The following is a 12,880-nucleotide window of genomic DNA, read 5'->3' on the forward strand; positions in this document are numbered from 1 at the left end:
CTGGAGGCCCAAAGTACTAATGATTCTCAATAGAGGGAAAAAAGAAGTTCTGAGACCATTTTTTTTTCTCTGCACTGTGTTTTGCCTTTTTTTCCCCTAGACATTTGGGTGGTTCAGGACACAGGTGTAGCGATGGACATTAAAGGTCTGTCTTCATGTGTGGATCAGCTCACGGCAAGAGTACAAAATATTCAAGACTTTGTGGTTCAGAATTCTATGTTAGAACCGAGAATTCCTATTCCTGATTTGTTTTTTGGAGATAGAACTAAATTTCTGAGTTTCAAAAATAATTGTAAACTATTTCTGGCTTTGAAACCTCGCTCCTCTGGTGACCCAGTTCAACAAGTTAGGATCATAATTTCTTTTTTACGTGGCGACCCTCAGGACTGGGCATTTTCTCTTGCGTCAGGAGATCCTGCATTAAGTAATATCGATGCGTTTTTCCTGGCGCTCGGATTGCTGTACGATGAACCTAATTCAGTGGATCAGGCAGAGAAAAATTTGCTGGCTCTGTGTCAGGGTCAGGATGAGATAGAGGTATATTGTCAGAAATTTAGAAAGTGGTCCGTACTCACTCAATGGAATGAAGGTGCGCTCGCAGCTATTTTCAGAAAGGGTCTCTCTGAAGCCCTTAAGGATGTCATGGTGGGATTTCCTATGCCTGCTGGTCTGAATGAGTCTATGTCTTTGGCCATTCAGATCGGTCGACGCTTGCGTGAGCGTAAATCTGTGCACCATTTGGCGGTATTACCTGAGCTTAAACCTGAACCTACGCAGTGCGATAGGACTTTGACCAGAGTTGAACGGCAAGAACACAGACGTCTGAATGGGCTGTGTTTCTACTGTGGTGATTCCACTCATGCTCTCTCTGATTGTCCTAAGCGCACTAAGCGGTTCGCTAGGTCTGCCACCATTGGTACGGTACAGTCAAAATTTCTTCTGTCCATTACCTTGATCTGCTCTTTGTCATCGTATTCTGTCATGGCTTTTGTGGATTCAGTTGCTGCCCTGAATTTGATGGACTTGGAATATGCTAGGCGTTGTGGGTTTTTCTTGGAGCCCTTGCAGTGTCCTATTCCATTGAGAGGAATTGATGCTACGCCTTTGGCCAAGAATAAGCCTCAGTACTGGACCCAGCTGACCATGTGCAAGACTCCTGCACATCAGGAGGTTATGCGCTTTCTGGTGTTGCATAATCTGCATGATGTGGTCGTGTTGGGGTTGCCATGGCTACAAGTCCATAATCCAGTATTAGATTGGAAATCCATGTCTGTGTCCAGCTGGGGTTGTCAGGGGGTACAGGGTGATGTCCCATTTCTGTCAATTTCGTCATCCACCCCTTCTGAGGTTCCAGAGTTCTTGTCTGATTACCGGGATGTATTTGATGAGCCCAAGTCTGATACCCTACCTCCGCATAGGGATTGTGATTGTGCTATCGATTTGATTCCTGGTAGTAAATTCCCAAAAGGTCGACTGTTTAATTTATCTGTGCCTGAGCACGCCGCTATGCGGAGTTATGTGAAGGAGTCCTTGGAGAAGGGGCATATTCGCCCGTCATCGTCGCCATTAGGAGCAGGGTTCTTTTTTGTAGCCAAGAAGGATGGTTCGCTGACACCTTGTATAGATTACCGCCTTCTAAATAAGATCACGGTTAAATTTCAGTACCCCTTGCCGTTGTTATCTGATTTGTTTGCTCGGATTAAGAGGGCTAGTTGGTTCACCAAGATAGATCTTCGTGGTGCGTATAATCTTGTGCGTATTAAGCGAGGCGATGAATGGAAAACTGCATTTAATACGCCCGAGGGCCATTTTGAGTGTCTGGTAATGCCATTCGGACTTGCCAATGCTCCATCAGTGTTTCAGTCCTTTATGCATGACATCTTCCGAGAGTACCTGGATAAATTCCTGATTGTGTACTTGGATGACATTTTGATCTTCTTGGATGATTGGGAGTCTCATGTGAAGCAGGTCAGAACGGTGTTTCAGGTCCTGCGTGCTAATTCTTTGTTTGTGAAGGGATCAAAGTGTCTCTTTGGTGTTCAGAAGGTTTCATTTTTGGGGTTCATCTTTTCCCCTTCTACTATCGAGATGGACCCTGTTAAGGTCCAAGCCATCCATGATTGGACTCAGCCGACATCTCTGAAAAGTCTGCAAAAGTTCCTGGGCTTTGCTAATTTTTATCATCGCTTCATCTGCAATTTTTCAAGTATTGCTAAACCATTGACCGATTTGACCAAGAAGGGTGCTGATGTGGTCAATTGGTCTTCTGCTGCTGTGGAAGCTTTTCAAGAGTTGAAGCGTCGTTTTTCTTCTGCCCCTGTATTGTGTCAACCAGACGTTTCGCTTCCATTCCAGGTCGAGGTTGATGCTTCTGAGATTGTAGCAGGGGCTGTTTTGTCGCAGAGAAGTTCTGATTGCTCGGTGATGAAACCATGCGCCTTCTTTTCCAGGAAGTTTTCGCCTGCTGAGCGAAATTATGATGTGGGCAATCGAGAGTTGCTGGCCATGAAGTGGGCATTCGAGGAGTGGCGTCATTGGCTTGAAGGAGCTAAGCATCGCGTGGTGGTCTTGACTGATCATAAGAACTTGACTTATCTCGAGTCTGCCAAGCGGTTGAATCCTAGACAGGCTCGTTGGTCGTTGTTTTTTGCCCGTTTTGACTTTGTGATTTCGTACCTTCCGGGCTCTAAAAATGTGAAGGCGGATGCTCTGTCTAGGAGTTTTGTGCCCGACTCTCCGGGTTTATCTGAGCCGGCGGGTATCCTCAAAGAGGGAGTAATTGTGTCTGCCATCTCCCCTGATTTGCGGCGGGTGCTGCAAAAATTTCAGGCTAATAAACCTGATCGTTGCCCAGCGGAGAAACTGTTTGTCCCTGATAGGTGGACGAATAAAGTTATCTCTGAGGTTCATTGTTCGGTGTTGGCTGGTCATCCTGGAATCTTTGGTACCAGAGAGTTAGTGGCTAGATCCTTTTGGTGGCCATCTCTGTCGCGGGATGTGCGTTCTTTTGTGCAGTCCTGTGGGATTTGTGCTCGGGCTAAGCCCTGCTGTTCTCGTGCCAGTGGGTTGCTTTTGCCCTTGCCGGTCCCGAAGAGGCCTTGGACACATATCTCTATGGATTTTATTTCAGATCTTCCCATCTCTCAAAAGATGTCAGTCATTTGGGTGGTCTGTGATCGCATCTCCAAGATGGTCCATTTGGTACCCTTGTCTAAATTGCCTTCCTCCTCTGATTTGGTGCCGTTGTTCTTCCAGCATATGGTTCGTTTGCATGGCATTCCAGAGAATATCGTTTCTGACAGAGGTTCCCAGTTTGTTTCGAGGTTTTGGCGAGCCTTTTGTGGTAGGATGGGCATTGACTTGTCTTTTTCCTCGGCTTTCCATCCTCAGACTAATGGCCAGACCGAACGAACCAATCAGACCTTGGAAACATATCTGAGATGCTTTGTTTCTGCTGATCAGGATGACTGGGTGTCCTTTTTGCCTTTGGCTGAGTTCGCCCTTAATAATCAGGCCAGCTCGGCTAGCTTGGTTTCGCCGTTTTTCTTCAGCTCTGGGTTCCATCCTCGTTTCTCTTCAGGGCAGGTTGAGTCTTCGGACTGTCCTGGTGTGGATACTGTGGTGGACAGGTTGCAGCTGATTTGGACTCATGTAGTGGACAATTTGACCTTGTCCCAGGAGAAGGCTCAACGTTTCGCTAATCGCAGACGCTGTGTGGGTCCCCGACTTCGTGTTAGGAATTTGGTTTGGTTATCTTCTCGTCATATTCCTATGAAGGCTTCCTCTCCTAAGTTTAAACCTCGTTTCATTGGTCCGTATAGGATTTCTGAGGTCCTTAATCCTGTGTCTTTTCGTCTGACACTTCCAGATTCTTTTTCCATACATAACGTATTCCATAGGTCATTGTTGCGGAGATATGTGGCACCTATGGTTCCATCTGTTGATCCTCCTGCCCCGGTTTTGGTGGAGGGGGAGTTGGAGTATATTGTGGAGAAGATTTTGGATTCTCGTGTTTCAAGACGGAAACTCCAGTATCTGGTTAAGTGGAAGGGTTATGCTCAGGAAGATAATTCCTGGGTCTTTGCCTCTGATGTCCATGCTCCCGATCTTGTTCGTGCCTTTCATGTGGCTCATCCTGGTCGTCCTGGGGGCTCTGGTGAGGGTTCGGTGACCCCTCCTCAAGGGGGGGTACTGTTGTGAATTCTGTGGCAGAGCTCCCTCCTGTGGTCACAAGTGGTACTTCGGCTGATTCTCTCTGTGAGCTTCCGTTGGTGGAGGAGAGTGGTACTGCGGCTTCTGAGTTTCCTTCCTCAGGTGATGTGGTGAAGTCGTTAGGTGCTGCTCTATTTAACTCCACCTAGTGCTTTGATCCTGGCCTCCAGTCAATGTTCTAGTATTGGACCTGTTTCCTCCTGGATCGTTCCTGCGGCCTGCTGCTCTGCATAGCTAAGTTCTGCTTTGCTATTTTGTTTGCTGTTTTTTTCTGTCCAGCTTGTCTATTTGTTTTTTCTTGCTTGCTGGAAGCTCTGGGACGCAGAGGGTGTACCTCCGTGCCGTTAGTTCGGTATGGAGGGTCTTTTTGCCCCCTTTGCGTGGTTTTTGTAGGGTTTTGTGTTGACCGCAAAGTTACCTTTCCTATCCTCGCTCTGTTCAGAAAGTCGGGCCTCACTTTGCTAAATCTATTTCATCTCTACGTTTGTCTTTTCATCTTAACTCACAGTCATTATATGTGGGGGCTGCCTTTTCCTTTGGGGTATTTCTCTGAGGCAAGGTAGGCTTATTTTCTATCTTCAGGCTAGCTAGTTTCTCAGGCTGTGCCGAGTTGCATAGGGAGCGTTAGGCGCAATCCACGGCTGCCTCTAGTGTGGTTGGAGAGGATTAGGGATTGCGGTCAGCAGAGTTCCCACGTCTCAGAGCTCGTTCTATGTTTTTGGGTTATTGTCAGGTCACTGTATGTGCTCTGACCTCTATGTCCATTGTGGTACTGAATTACCTTATCATAATAGTAATCGGGCCGTGAGTAGCGCACCGTGACAATATCATTATCATCGCCGCTAACTTCTACGGTTCGTAACAGTTGAACGTAACTGTCCCCTACAAGCTGATGTTGAATTATATCAGTGTATACAAAAAGCGAATAAAAACCAGCCTTTGAATCGGGGTAAAAGCGGCGATTCCACGGCATTAAAGCAACGGGGGAGTCATCGACGGTCTGCAGGCCGAAAATAAATTTTAGCTTAGTACCCAGAGCAAACTGTATAGGGGCTGGGTCGGGCAGGATCACCTCTCGGCGTAGCTCATCATACCGTATTCTGTAGGCAGGCGTGGATAAATACAGCGCTTCTATTCGGGCATTGACCGCGCTAACTAGCTTAGGAATGGTCGAGTAAAATCCTGATTTTATGTGATACTGTACTAACGGCTCGTCATGTTTAGCCGCCTAGAAGCTCCCTTCAAAAGCATCAAACGTGTTCCACGTATGGGGGTACTGTATTTCCGTTAACGCCACCTCATAATCTGCTGAAAGATGAACGGCCCTCGCTAACTTGGTATTGTAGTCCGATATGGTGTTTTCGGGGTAGATTTTAATTGAGGAATTACTGGGTAATGTGATGAAAAACGAACCCGCTTCCATGGTTATATATCTGTCAACTCCGAAGCCGGGATTCAACTATTGAATTTTTCGGGGTAGCCCAGCCATTTGACAAAGTAGTGACTCACACCCCTGACACGTTTTTTTTCTCAAAATCTTTTCTACTCTGTAGACACGATTCTCATCCATAGGTATTTTTTGCAGCTCTTCCTTATAAAATGACCCCTCTACAGCCTCGCCGGCTAAATCACTGATTTTATAAAGCGGCTTATGAAATTTATTGAAGACGGCGGTAATTAAAAAAATCTCTTCGCTGTACGTTTTCTCATAGCCCTTACAGAAGGTCCCCTTATAGCGCGATATTCTGATATGATCACCAACCTTTAAAGACGGTTTAATCGGTTTATTAGTAATACTAGACCTGTAAATATTGCGCCAGATTTGCATCACGTTTCTCTCTGACACAGACGCGGGACTACAGCGGATCGTTGAGTGGTACGTATGGTTGTAGCTATGCAGCAAATCCGGTAAAATATCAATATACCTAAAGGTATTATGCTGCATACGATAGCGCCACATACGTGTTTTTAATGTGCGATTAAAACGCTCGACCATAGCGGCTTTTACATCATTGTTTGTAAAAAAGTGATGAATATTATGCATATTACATAGTTGCTTGAGTGGTGAATTTATAAATTCTTTGCCGCGATCCGTCTGCAGTTTCTTCGGTATGCGCTTATCATTTTGAAATATTAATTCGAACGATCTGGCGACACTAGCGCCGGTCTTGTTTGACAAGGCCACGCACCAGGCGTATCTCGATAGAACATCAATCACCGTCAGGATGTATTTGACATTATAATTTTCCCTTGAATAGTCAACTAAACTTACGAGATCCGCCTGCCACTGCGCATCAATGTCCGAGACGTAAATTTTATTTGTCAAAAAGCGCTTTCTAGCAGGCTTGTGTAGCGTGTAGGCGTCTTGCTTATTCAGCCAAGCAAGCACATCAGATTTCTTTATTCCGCGCTCTCTCGTCACTCTAAATAATTTGTCAATTCCGCAGAACGATCCGGGAGCTTTGGTTGTAAAATATTGTTTTTCTAATATGTCATCATACGATTTAGACGTCATGATTGATTAAAATGATTGTGTCTCGTTAATCAACAGCCTGCTTCTTTCAGAAATTCAGCTGTATAAAATTTCCGGTTTTAATCCGGCTATATCATGCGTGAGTTAATACATGCAATAATTGCATGTATGGGTGTGTTCTGGGTGTTAACAGAAGGCATGTGGCGGAGGCGTAACTGGGTGTGTTTCTGGGTGTTAACAGCTGGCTTGTTTTCTGACACTCGGGATAAATACAGCTGGCTGTACCACTGCAGTACAGCAGACATCCACCAGAAGCCAGACTAGACTAAAAGCAGAGCTATTCTAAATGTAAGTATATAAGACAGTTGTCTTATTATTCACAAATGCTTAATTATATTTAACTATGCATCTCTAAAACCACAATTAAGGATGTTATTTGTTTAATAAGTTAGTGTTATACTGGAAGCTAGCTGCATATTTAGTTGCGCTGTATAATATAGTTTTATACTAGAAAAAGCAAAGAAAAGAAGGCATGCACAAAATGGGGATCACCACACTATAAATCATACAAATATTACAAAATTTATTGAAGTCCAAAAGCACTGAACACTGCAAAAAACACTTAAAAACACATAAAACAACCATATGCATGGTAAATACAAAGACCCATAATAGGGTCTAAAACCCTGGTTCAAAAACCGCCCCCACACACAATAAAGTGATCTAAAGCAGTATGGTACACTGAAAGAAGATACACAATGCAGACATATAAGCAAAGATAGTAGTCTAGTATACAGTTCTAAAATTACATATAAGCAAAAGATATCCAATCCAATATATCTATGCAGACAATGTAGACAGCATGAATAAACCCCCCGTAAATCCTAGGGATACCAGTCTAGCATAGAAGCACAAAAAGGTTGTGCCTGATAAATGGGATAGGAAAATATATAACCTGTATAGGGCCCAGCCTTGACCCTTGTGAGGAGTCAAGGAATGCTGCAGGACAGACAGGGAGGGTGGAGAACCAGGGCACAAAAACGCCCAACGCGTGTCGCCAGAGAACACTGGCTTCTTCAGGGGCAGTGGATACAGTGAAGGTGCCCACATTATAAATACCTGGTAATTATGTGAGGCCAGGAACAGCTGATGCCTAGTATACCGCGCAAAGTACATGGCGCTGGAGCTGACCGGAGAAGACCGGGAAACCGGAAATGACGAGAGACGCCGGCATCTGCGCAATACAGCAGAGCTTCAAGGATGTGAGAAAGTGTGGGCTGCTGGCAAGTGCGCACGCGCGTAGTACATAGCGCTGAAGCTGGCCGGAGAAGTGACAAAACACCGGCACCTGCGCAATGCAGCAGAACTTCTGGGCGGGCTGCTGGCAAGTGCGTACGCGCCTATCGGCGCATGCGCACTAAGTACCAGCACCTGCTACGCCCGCAAAAAAGGCTCTCGGCCGAGAGCAGAGAAGCACTTAGGAAATATGATAGAGCAAAGAATGGCAAAGGGACGGAAAAGTGGACTGTTGAATGGTGCATAGAAGGCACAGAACAAAGGCATATCCGCCAATAGGGACATAATAACAAAGATGTTCAAGATAAGGCAACCTGTGACTGCAATGTATTAGCAAATTTACACAATAACTCAGAAGGACATATATTAAAGAATATAAGGATAATTCCAGAAAAATAATAATACAAAAAAAAAAAAAAAAAAAGTATAATATAGTTTTACTGCATAAACCATATTTGTGGTACATAATTAATATAGAAAGACATCCGCGGGCAGCTATTATGGCATAATTTGTGTAATACAGTAGTTAATAGCTGTTAATACAGCCTAACTAGCGTATTCAGCGCTTACTTACTACCTATGTTTTGTTTAACATAGACATATTTATAGTCATATTTATACAGTAGGTGCATATTTAGTTGCGCTGTATAATATAGTTTTACTGCATAAATCATATTTGTGGTACATAATTAATATAGAAAGACTTATCCGTATTACCCATGATTTGCTTAGTATAAACATATTTATACACGGGGCGCGGTTTTATTTGTTGGAGTATATAAATGAGTTTGACGAGTGGTGGTGTGTGGTTAATATAGATTGCACAAAAAATTTACACAGATAATTTATTTTAGATGGAATCCCAAAATTTTTCGACTTTTTCCAGCCAAGTTGAGGATTCGCTATTAGGTATGTTTCAAGATTTATATAAATGTATCTGTTAGTGTTCCATTCTAAGTAAGGACTGTTTTGTATATTATCTTTATATTGTTTTATTCTTTCTTGTTTAAGACGAATTTATCAGGAACATCCCCGATGATGTAGGTGAATTTATCAGGAATGTTCCCGATGATGTAGATGAATTTATCAGGAACATTCCCGATGATTTTTTAAACAGCTTCATCGTGCCTGCTCTGGATTGTGATACACCTGGAGCTGAGTATAGTAACACTAATGAAGCTGACGCAGCTGTATGGGATTTGTCGCAAGACATCATAGGTGCGTTGTGTGTCTGTGTGTGTGTGTATATAGCTTTTAAGTATTTAGACGTGTAAATATATATTAATTCTTTACAGATGTCGTCCTGAATATCTTTTAAGTATTTAGACGTGTAAATATATATATTAATTCTTTACAGATGTCGACATGTTTCCAGAACCAATTACCTCGGAACACAATCAGATGCCAGTTGAGGAACTGATGTACCAGACCCCCACAACGAGAAACAGCCCTGTTTCTAGAGCCCCTAAAAAACCACGCGGACCGGAGGGCAAGAAAGGAAAAGGTAATCGTGTGAAAACGTGTTTTTGCACAACCGCTCTGAGAAAATCCACCACGCCTCTACTAAGTCCTATATCTTTATTTATAACTTGTAAACTGAAGCCTAGAAGAATTTTCACAAAAGAGAATATACCGCAGCTAATGGAGAACCTCACAGAAGCTCCAGAATCTGCCACTGCAATTATTCACCACACATCACTAGCCCGTAAGTGTATATTTTGGTATACCTGCACAGTCTCTGTACAATCAATGATACACGGGCTTCACCAATGAGAACATGACCCCCACACATATCTGACACATGTATAATCTTTCCTGCAACTAAGCGCGGCGACATGCGGCGGTCTCGTACATATCTGACACATGTATAATCTTTCCTACAGCTAAACGCAAAGTCTTGAGAAAAACGCCAGCAGCACCACTACAGCCGCTACAGATCACCGAGAATGGCGCAGCACCAGTGTGGACGGCAACACAGTCGGCTAATGGAGCTGTTAGAACATCGCCGCTATCACCGATCTGTGTGGTGCAGGGCGCAGGAAACCCTGCACCATCGGACCATCGTGAAATACTCCATTCAAGTACTGGACAGCCATCGACCAACCGTGTGAATGACCCCGCGCTACTATATCCAGAAGTGGTAGAGGCACCCCGAAAACATAAGCGAAAAACAAAGCATATTACAGAGCCACCAACCACATCCAGCGCCGTGGGCACCACAGCCACGATGACTCGTGAAGAGCTTGATCGCGAGATTGATCAGCTCGCTGATGGTAAGCAATCACCCGTAGAACCGCTCATTATACGTATGACCCACACTATGCAACCGTCAGCGACATGTGTAACTGTACCTGCTAATTCCTCTGGGGCCGGACCCTCAGGAGCATCTAATTTGGGCGGCCCATCTCATGTCTGTGTATCTAACTCTGTTAATGTTAAGAAACGGTCAAAGAGGGCGCTACCAGTGGATGTTAAGGTGTGTAAAAAGCCAAGGATTCATGCGGCAGCTACAAATCTGCCGCATGAATCCCCCAGCTGGGGCACCGCTGAAATGCTTGTGTTTCAGGAACACTTCGCCCGCTACTTACGCTACAAACTCTGGGCCCCCAAAATAATGTTTTTTTGTGATACTTTTGAAAAATGATTATCAACACAAATCCCAACACATGCTAATAAGGTCGAACTATACGCACTCCGGAACCTGCAACTGGATGGCGAGATAACAACTACAGCGGCCCCATTATGACTAAATATGGTCGGCTACGGCATGCATAAACCACCTAAACTAACACTAGCCAGGTATAATAGGGCTATAGTTATAAAGAGGGCTCTAAAATTGTTGGTCAGCGCTAGACGGGCGCTATGCGCTAGGAGGCGGCGTGGTGGCATGTGTCCTGCAGTACCTCTACAGACACCCCTGCCGTCGTCACAAGAGTCAGAACAGCATTCACATAGCCCAGACAGCTCTGCAGATGCCGCGCATGCATCTACACAAAATTCACAAGCCTCAGACGCTGGCGCTGCTGGTAATGTGCGGAGCCCCGATCATACAGTATTTTTACAACACATCCATCATCATCAAAGGGCCCTCCGCAATTTCAACGGCCATATACATACAGATCATTTTAGATTTGTAAATTTGGAGCGTGTATGATCATTTGAAGAGGGCTTGAATATTGTTCATGAAGGTATTCAGGCATTACTGGATAGAATCATCAGGGACATTGAACCTGGCGACTTTGTACAGTTAAGGTTTGATGCCGGCGATACTTTAGACCCTATTTTCACTACAAAACAAACCCATGAAGATTTTAATTCTGAATCTTTTTTAAATGCTGTTGCCAGCGCACTTCAAAGTAACAATGAAAGCATAGCATCCAATTCGCTAAAGCTAGTCGTCACCATCATTAAAAACCGTCGCGGTGGTGTAAAAAGGCGCTTGAAATCTATAGCGAACAGTCAGATCATTAAACAAAAGAGACAATGGCTGCATGATTTTAACAATTACACGACAAATCTGTGTTTGGCTGCTAGTGTGTGTGCCCTGATGGACGACACTGATGTCTTCACTGACACTGCTTCCTGGAGCAGAACAATATTGTATCATACAATTATTAGGTTCTGTAGAAGGACGTAGATCTGGGGATTTATTATGATGGAATATAGGCTGAACTGGATGGATAAATGTCTTTTTTCGGCCTTACTAACTATGTTACTATGTTACTATGATGTCACTGATGCTGTTTTACTGAGCCGCTCATACACACAGCACTGGGCATCCCTGATGGGCAATTAGCGAGTTTTAGCGACATCCCGGCATTTGAAAAATATTTGGGGGGTCACCATTAAAGTACTGTACTATAGTCAGGGTGATTGGCGCTACTTTCAGAGCGCCAATACAGCTAATGGTAAAACCGTATTCATATTGTTCCATGATAATCACTACTACGGTGTCAAAAATATGAAGGGTTTTATCGGTGCTAATTACTTTTGTGAGCTCTGCAATTCAGTGTTTCACCACAAAAACAACCACTCCTGCCAGTATTTTTGTAAAACCTGTCAGAGAGAGAATTGTGAAGAAAGCAGTGCCGACCAGCAGCCTAGATGCCCTGTTTGCAGAGTTTATTGCCGCTCGAGCGAGTGCTTAGATTATCACAAACAATTGGGTGTAGGCAACCCAGCATTCTGCAGACTTAAAACATTTTGTGATAAATGCAACCATTTTGTTCCCAGAAATAGTGAAACAGGGCATAAATGTAGTGGTTTGCGCTGCCCTGTATGTCGCAGACATATAAATAAATTCGATGCTCATCTTTGTTACATGCGGAAGTATGTAGCACAGGATGAGTCAGATTGTTATATCTTTTATGATTTTGAATGTATGCAGGAGACAGGCACGCACGTCCCGAATTACATTTATGCTACAACGCTGTATGGCCACCCCTCCTGGGAGTTTGAGGGTGATACCTGTACACATGACTTTGTACAGTTCTTTACAAGCGGTAAATTTTCAGATCATACATTTATTGCCCACAATGGTGGAAGATACGATGCATACTTTATTGTTAAGGAACTGATTTCTGAAAAACTACAAGTACAGTTGATAACCAAAGGTGGACGTCTCTTGTGTGTGTCGCTACCCGATTTGTCTATAAGGTTCATAGACTCTTTAAATTTTATCCCCATGAAACTCAGTAAATTACCACAGGCCATGGGCTTTTCAGGCGGCAAATGACATTTTCCACACTTTTTCAATACCAGAGAAAACCAAAATTATGTAGGCCCCATACCTGATGTAAAATATTATGGGGTGGAGTACATGTCACCTGGTGAGAAGGTAGAGTTCCTGGAGTGGTATGAGACACAGGCAGATACAACTTTTGACTTCAAGGCCGAGCT

This window comes from Ranitomeya imitator, chromosome 1 (genome assembly GCF_032444005.1).
Source record: "Ranitomeya imitator isolate aRanImi1 chromosome 1, aRanImi1.pri, whole genome shotgun sequence".
Lineage (NCBI taxonomy): Eukaryota > Metazoa > Chordata > Amphibia > Anura > Dendrobatidae > Ranitomeya > Ranitomeya imitator.